The sequence below is a fragment of the Elephantulus edwardii genome, unplaced genomic scaffold (assembly GCF_000299155.1).
Source record: "Elephantulus edwardii isolate Elephantulus edwardi_28Jun2011 unplaced genomic scaffold, EleEdw1.0 scaffold00086, whole genome shotgun sequence".
Lineage (NCBI taxonomy): Eukaryota > Metazoa > Chordata > Mammalia > Macroscelidea > Macroscelididae > Elephantulus > Elephantulus edwardii.
In genome coordinates this window covers 3687354-3695856 of record NW_006399836.1, presented here as the reverse complement: position 1 = coordinate 3695856, position 8503 = coordinate 3687354, and the positions used below count along the sequence as shown (strand labels likewise).

Sequence of the window (8503 nt, the reverse complement as noted above, 5' to 3'; positions counted from 1 at the left end):
GCCTCTCCCAGCACCAATAGAAACCCTTGTCTCAAAGTGCTGGGGATCTGCCACATGGCCCCTGCCTTAAGGTATGTGTAGACTCTCTGCTCTAGAGATTGTAATAAAATCCCTCATGTTCTTGCATCGATTTCGCTCCCTGGTGTCCTTTGGGGGACTCACGATTGTGGCACAACAGTATCTTGATAAGAGGCCTCCGGCATTTTCTTGTCTCCCCAGAATATTTCTGATTTATTTTCCAGTACTCCTTTGGGCACTTCTTCCTCTTATCCAGAGCAAAGGTTCTGGGTTTCCCAGGCGCCGAGGGCTTAGTTATCCCAACAGCCCCCAATGCTGACCCAACTCACAAAGCATCAGGGAAGTTTTCAATTATTTTTAATTTATTTTAAGCAGCGGCTGTTCTCATTTATCTGTAATTCCAGAATTTCACAGTTGCCACGGAAAAAGCCCGAGGATTTTTCTCGGCTCCATCGGTCATCCATACTGTCCCTCCATGATGTCATTAGAAAGAGCCGGAAAAGAAGGAATTAACGCTGCCATTTTTAATGAGGGTCCCGCTTCCTCGGCTCCATGTTTCTAGGTGTGGCTTCTTCTGGTTGTTGTTTGAGTCTAGCATGCCTTCCAGCGACCCTACAAACAAAAGACTTGAAGCCCCTCCACTACTATCGACATTCATGAAAGTTCACAGTTTCCAGAAGCGTGTTATTTAGGAAGTGGATGCCTCTCGTCACAGTAATTGCTATACTAGGGGAGGACATGCCATGCACGGTCCTAAGATGAATCCAAGATTGTGTCCAAAACTGTCGTAAGGAAAGGGCCTATACATCTGCCCTTTCCCCAACACGGGGAGTCTCCAGTTTGGGCAAATAGGAGCGTTATGGGAGGGAAAGGGCCCTAGAATTTTTGTGAGGAACGAAATTGGCCATAATGATCCTTGGAAACCATACTCTAAATGGCGAAGTCCTTCAGATACAAGAAGCAGCCATGATTCTCAGGGTTGCTAGATAGTAACAGGCCCGGGACACCTTGGATGGGGATGTTACACGTTTATACATCTTGACAACTGAATATAAAGAACCCACCAGTTGTACATTTCTCGTCCACCCCTGTAACCACCATGCTGGTCCTCTGAAGTCAGTAGCCCGAGGGAACGTGAGGACACAAGGAGGACGTCGAAATCTTCTCCGCCTCCCAGCAATCTCGACCAATCAACGCAGCGATAGCTTTGAGAGACAAGTGGTCTAAACCAATCATTTTTGTCGGAGTCTCCGAGGACTCCAAGGTCTGGCCAGCATCTCTGCGCCATGTTAATTTCACTCCTCTGAGCTATCTGGACAGCTGGCTGCTGGTGGTCGTGCACTGGCCTTGGCCGGTGACCCCCCGGGGACGGGACGCTGGTAAGGTAACCACCGTGGTTATTTACCGATGGGGTCATCCAGCCCTTAGAAGGCTTACGGCGGTCTGAGGGTTGAATCACGGGAGGAGAGGGACAGCTTAGGTCGCACGTGGCCGCAGCACATCTTTTCAGAGACTCGAGGAGAGGAGCCATTTGTGTTCTGAGGGTCCATGGGGCCTGATGCCCCCGAGGGGATGCAGTGTCCTAGGTCGGGAAGGCCCTTTTCTGCTGATGGAAGGCCCCAGCTCAGAATGGGCTGCGCAGAGAACATGGGAAGTCATCAGAGGAATTTTATTTGTGTGTGTACACCATTAAGTCAGATCTGACCGGTAAAGGGGGAGATTGCCCCTTATTCAGCAGAACGTCTGGTGGATTTGAACTGCTCACTTATTGCAGTGCAGCTTCTTGTCACTAGGCCTTCAGCGCTCCTAGTTTTTGAGAAGTTCAAAAAGTGACCTTGTTCAGGGAATCTTCTGTTTTGGAAAAACATCCTTTTTTTTTTTTTTCCCGGTCAGACACCCAGTTTGCAAATCACTCGTTTTCTTTTGAAATCCGGGTACTGTCTACAGGTCAGTGACGGTGAAAAGCCAGATTACTGCACACCCAGAACCAGGGCTGCTTCCTCCACACCTGCACCGAGTGTGAGCACCACGTGGAGGCGCTGGGAGTGCACGGTCTGTGAGGTAAGCGCTGGCAGCGGGGCGATGGCAGCACTGAATGGTACTCGGGCTTGTAGTGACTGGTTGAGGGCGAAGGAGGAACATGCGAGTAGTGGTGTTGGAAAATGGGCCTTTATCCCAGACAGAACATCTGAAATGCTTGCAGTTGACTTTACCCCTTTATTCTTTTAGGACTACAGCTTGTGTATCACCTGCTAAAACATCTAAGAACCACAACCCGAAGATGGAGAAACGTGGCCTGATGATCCAGCGCCGCATCCAGAACCTGACCCACGCCTGTCACTGCCGCAACGCCAACTGCTCCCTGCCCTCTTGCAAGAAGATGAAGCAGGTTGTGCAGCACATCAAGGGTTGCAAGCAGAAGACCATTGGTAGGTGCCCCACCTCCAGGCTGCTGGTGGCCCTCTGCTGCTACCACGCCAAGCACTGCCAGGAGCACAAGTGCCCTGTGCCCTACTGCCTGGAAATCAAGCAGAAGCTCCGGCGGCGGCGGCTGCAACGGCTGCTGAAGCACCGTCTGTAGCAGGCCCAGATGCTTCACAGGAAGCTGGCAAGCATGCAGTGGTCCAGGGTGGGGGGCCAGCAGCACAGTTTGCTATCCCCAATGCCCACCACACCAGTCATCCCACAAATCCCATACCCCTGACCAACGTCTCAGACATAGCCCACTCCTCCCAGCAGCATGCCTCTCTACTTCCCTCAAACTCAAGCTGCTGTTCCTGTATCTCAAGACAGGGCATCTTGCCACGTGACCCCTCTGACACCTCCTCAAATTGCTCAGCTCCCCCTCCCTGGACCCCCACCTGCAGCAGTGGACATGGCCATACAGATTGAGAGGGCAGCTGAGACGCAGCACTAGGTGGCTCACATGCATATTTATCAAAGGCCTACGCCCCAGATGACTCCAGGTGCCCCCCTTTATATGAACCACTCCTCATGGCCAGAGGTCCCGGTGAGCATGTGGAGTCAGGAATGGGGCCCACAGGAATCCAACAGCAGTCACCCTGGGCCCAAGATACATTACCGCAGTCCCAGCAGCTACAGTCTGGGAAGTCAAGGCCAGCCATGGTGTAGATCGGCCGGTATGGTCAGCCCTTGAAGATGCCTCCGCAGCCAGGTTTGGGTCTGGTAGGTAGGTGTGAGCCCACTGAAACCCAGCACTGTGTCTCAACATGCCTTACAAAGCCTCTTGCGGACTCTCAGGTTTCCCAGCTCTCCCCTGCAGCAGCAACAGGTGCTTAGTATCCTCCACGCCAACCCCCAGCTGTTGGCTGCTTTCATCAAGCAGCGGGCTGCCAAATATACCAGCTCCAATCCATGGCCTCTCCCAGGATGCTTCATCAGGGAATGGGGCCAGTCATAGGCTCTGGAATGGCCAACCATAACCTGTTCCTTCAGCGCATGCGAGTTACCTCACCTCCACAGCAGTACCAGCAGCAGATGCAACAAGAGAATATGGACAGCTTCCCCCAGTTTTGGGTGCCGATGCTGGAGAAAGCTTGTAGGCTGACCACCAGTTACCGGTCCAGCTGCAGATGGGGTCCCCTGTTCAGCCCAATTCCATGATCCCCCAGCAGCTCATGCTCCCAAACCAGACCCAGTCCCCACACCCTAGAGGCCAGTAGATCCATCTTGTCTATTTTCTCCACTGAGAATAATTATTTTGTATCTTTTGTAACTTAAATCATTTTCCTTGGAACACATTAAAAACTGCAGTAGGTATTTGTGCCTTAAACCAAACCTACAAGATGCATGTGAGGGATGAAAAGATTCAGTGAACCTATGTTATGGCTGGTAGTCACCAGCCCCTCCTCTGTGTCTGGTTCAAGTGTGCCCTGGGAGGAGGCTACGCCTGCAACGGCCACGTATATCATTTACTGGTGCTTATGATTGACATTTCCCCCTATTTGCCTCACTTTATGGAAGAGTAAAAAAAATTAAAGATTTCTAATACCAGAGGAAAACTGTTCACATTACTTTAAAAATTATATAACAACCTATGTATAAATATAAAAATACCAGTTTTCCATTCTTTAGGTGCAAAGATCTTGATTCTTTTGAAAATGTAACAAAAGAGAAAAAACCCACCTCCAGCCCTCAAACATTTTGTGCACCAGAAAATTTTCCATTTTGTAAGTCTGAGCATAAAATGTCAGGTATTAAAATAATTTGTACATGTAAAGAGAAAATATTTTTTCAAAATAAACAGGCAGCTGCCAAATTGATTGTATATATACATACATAAATATGTAGTGGTTTCTGTTTCTTGAAAGAATTTTTCGTTTATTTTAACATCTAACAAAGGGACCACTTAAAAAGAGGGTAAGAAACGATTCCAGTGGGATGATTTTTTTTTAAATTTTATTAGTTTTAATGAACATTTACAGAGATTTTGGGTTTTCATTCATTCATTGTTGCGCTGTTTTCTCCACCCTCCTCCCCAGTTCGTTCTTTTTCCCCACCCCCATGTCTGTTTTAATTGTCCAGTTGCCACAGTGCTTGTCAAAGCCAGTTCTGATTAATCTTTGTCAGTGCATTCCCTATCCCTTGCCATTCCCTGTCACTCCTCCCTGAGAGAGACTTCACCCTGATTCATAAGGAAAAGGGGATGTCGTATTCTCTTAGCTACTTCCTGCTGAAAAGGGACGCTGTGGGTTTCAGGATGAAGGTCTTCTCTCACTACTCTAAAGGGCCCCCTTGGCAGTAGGAAACACATAGACTATTATGGAGATTGATTTTGTTTTTTTTTTGTTGTTTTTTTTTTTTTGCGATTGATTTTGAAATTTAGATGCACTGTTATCAATTGTGCTTAGCCGTACATGCTCATATCCTTGAAGATGTATCATGGAAGTGTTGCAGCCTTCAAACTGCAAAGCAGCAAGATGTTCTTCCTTTATCTTGAGTTTCAGCTCATTTTTCCTTTGCATCTCAGCGATTTCCTCTGGGGTGGCTAGTACAGGTGATGATTCTGCTACAGGTGGTGATTTACCAGAATTGCTGAGTCAACCGGAGGGCAGGTCAGTAGTGATGCAGCTCCCGCCCGGCCGCAGCTGCCGCCGTTACCACTAAACATAGTAGAGTTCCTCCAGCAATCGGGTGATGAGACTATCCACGTTCAGCTCCCCGTTTGCCATCTTATTGGCACTCCTCTCTGGTATTTTTTATTCTTCTGGTGCCCTTTCGCGTTTGGAGAACCCAAGGACCGCAGGGGCTTGGAACTTGGGTGAAGGAGAGCAGCAATTAGGTGACTGTCGTCCACGTGGCATATCCAGGGTCGTTGACTTCAAACTCAGGTTCGCATGGTGCTTGGGAGGTTTCCTTTCTCCCTGTTTGGTGTTGGAAGGAGGCGGGTGCAGGACCGTTTGATTCCCTTCCATTTCTACCACGCACTTGGTGTTCAGTTCCAGTTCTCGTTGGTTCATGGGCCGACCCAGACTGCAACTTTTACCTTGGTATCCAACATGTTGTCGGCGCTCTGCCGGGCCACTCGCCGCCCTGTGGGATGATTTTAACATGCAAAATGTCCCTTGGGTTTCTTCACTTGCTTTCTTCCTCCTCACCTTGGCCCCCCAGTTTCTGTAAAACTTAAAGCAGAAACCCTCAACTGTTATAAATCATGCATTATAAAGTTGATTACTTACAAATATGAACTTTGGATCACTATAGACTGCTAAATTTGATTTCTTATTACCTATTGTTAAATAAACTTTAAAAAAAAATAAACTCTGAAACACACCTCCCTTGTGCTTTTTGCTTGCACATCCTGACTTGGATTGTAGTTTAAATGTCTCAAGCTTGAGCTCTGGTGGCCTAGTGGCAAGAAGCTGCTCTGTAATCCAAAACGCAGTTCAAACCCACCAGATGCTCTGCTGGAGAAGGAGGGAATGAATATCTCCTGTACCAGTCAGATCTGGTTTGAGGGTACACATAAAAAATAAGAAAACAAAATTATTATTATTTTTTTTTTAAAAGTCTCATGCTTAAGGAGTAACTCACTGGTAGATTTTGGTAAATTTGTCCAAAGTGAAGTGGGAGAAAAGTCTAATTCAAGTTAAATGGGATTGAATTTGTACTTGCCTTTGAAGGTACATTGTGCAGTGTCCCATAAGGGTGACGTTAAGGTCTTCACTTACCTTCATGTGAAAGTGAAGACATAAGAGGAATAGATAAAGTAAAACTAGGACTTTTTTTGGTTTTAATTATTATTTTCTCTGTGTGTGTGTGTGTGTACCGTTAGATCAAATCTCACTGGTACAGGAGGAGATTGTCCCTGCTTCTCCAGAGCATCTCATGAATTCGAACCACATACCTCTTGGATTGCAGTGCAGCTTCTTGCCACTAGGTCACCAAAGCTGTCTAGGACTTGTTTTAAAAACAGCCCGGGTGAGTGACTGCTCCAGCTGAGAAACATTTAATTGGGAAATCCCATTTTAATCAAAAGAAGATGTGGAAATGAAACCTGGAAGGAAGCCTGAAGACGATGAGACAGTGAATGCACTCATGCGCTAGGTATTGGAAGAATGGTGATCCTGCCAACTGAACATGAACTGTCTACAAACAGGTTTAAAAATAAAATGGCTTTCCCCTGGCTAGCAGGGCGGACGCCTCAGAATGCCTGGAGTAACTAAAAGACATGAACTAGCAGGAGTTCCTCAGAGCTCTGGCAGTCTTCCTTAAAAACTCTGGGAAGCTGAAAGTCCCCAATGGGTAGATACTGTCAAGCTGGCCATGCATAAAGGATTTTCTTTCTCTTGTCAATCACCAATAAGACAAAGGGATTGCAATATCCATAAGCACGTTATTATGCAGATCTGGGAGATGGTCACCTCCAAGGCTGCCTCCCTGTCTGGTAGTGGTCATTGGGTTAAACACATAGAAGGGTGAAACACTAACACATTTAATAATGCAAATTGGTGAGTAAAATTTCTACATCTGAAAAGAACAGCTCAGATTTAAGCATTCAGGAAGTGCACACTTCTCTTCTGGTCAACAGGCAGGTTAAGATACAATTTACATATGACTGGAGAACCAGCCTCACCAAGATTTAGGATAGATACATTTCCTCACCAGGTAAACATGTTACTGAACACAAGGGGTTCTTTCCATAGTCAATTGCCAATAAGACAAATGGATTGCAATTTTCATTAGAGATATTAGAGATAATGTTATTAGAGATCTGTGGAGGACAGTGGGTCTTGGCCTCAAAGACTGCCTCCCATTCTGGGAATGGTCATGGCCTTTTAATACTAGGGTGAAACTCTAGCTTCTTTAACAATGCACTTTTGTTAGGAAAAAAAGGTAATTTCTACATCTGAACAGTTTCCATTTAAGTATCAGTAATTAAGGAAGGCCCCAGTTCTCTTCCTGGTAAACAAGCACAGTAAGACACAATTTACATATGACTGGATAACCATCTTCACCAGGATCTAGGATAGATGCATTTCTTCTTAAGGAAAACAGTTCAAACTACATGACTAAAGACAGGAAAGAGAATTGAGAGGCTAAGCAACTAGTTTTTCAGGCTGTAGAAAAATAACTTGTTTTATAATTGATCCTGATGTAGAGAATTCTGAACTTACTAATACCACCCCATCAAACAGACACATGAAACTACATGACTAAAGAAAGGAAAGGAATTCAGAGGCTAAGTAAATAGTTTTGCAGGCTGAAGAAAACTGATGTTAGTTTTATGATTATATAACTATAGTTTTATAACTGATAACCTATATAGAGAATTCTGAACTTATTAATGCCACCCTCTATAGAAAGAACTCCTTGCATTCAGTAGCATTTCTAATACTCCCACAATGATAGAGAAATGGAAACAAGGCTACACCTGGGTGCTTTTTAACATACCCATTTTGTCACTCAGCCTAGTGGAGGGCTAGCAGTATTCCAGCTGCTCTCCTGCACAGCTGATTTCATCTTTAAGATCTTGGCTAATTGCAGAAGAAACAGGCTCAGCTGAAAGGATTTGCTCAAGATCACACAGCCAGTGAAAGACTTGCCATAGAGTCTAAAGACCCTCCTTCCCCTCCCTTGCTCTAGAGAAACAAGTGTTACCTCTTTGATCTTCTCAGTATAATACAGGTGAAAACGGAACTGTTAATAGTCTTACCGTATGGGAAGCCATATTTCATAGCAAATATTATATGAAAAGCCATATGCTTCTGCAGGAATTGAAGGAATTACAAATCTATAAGTTAGGATTTCACTTGTGACAGATCACAGAAAATGACCTGCAGACAAGAGAGAGCTAGGTTCCCCCTACAGAGGGAGTGTTAACATGTGTGAAATACTTCCTGAACTAAAACATTAGGATGACAATAGAGAAAAATTCAGCTTCATTTACAAGGATTTTTTTTATGATTTGCTTTCCCTGATTATCTATAAATACACCGAGAGGCATGGCTTGAGGCCCTTCAGT

The 8503-nt window shown here is 45.6% G+C and overlaps 1 pseudogene; it reads left to right on the top strand.

The window, feature by feature from the left end:
- Positions 1 to 3423: 3423 nt before the first annotated feature.
- Positions 3424 to 8503, top strand: part of LOC102844357 — an 89998-nt pseudogene continuing 84918 nt past the window's right edge.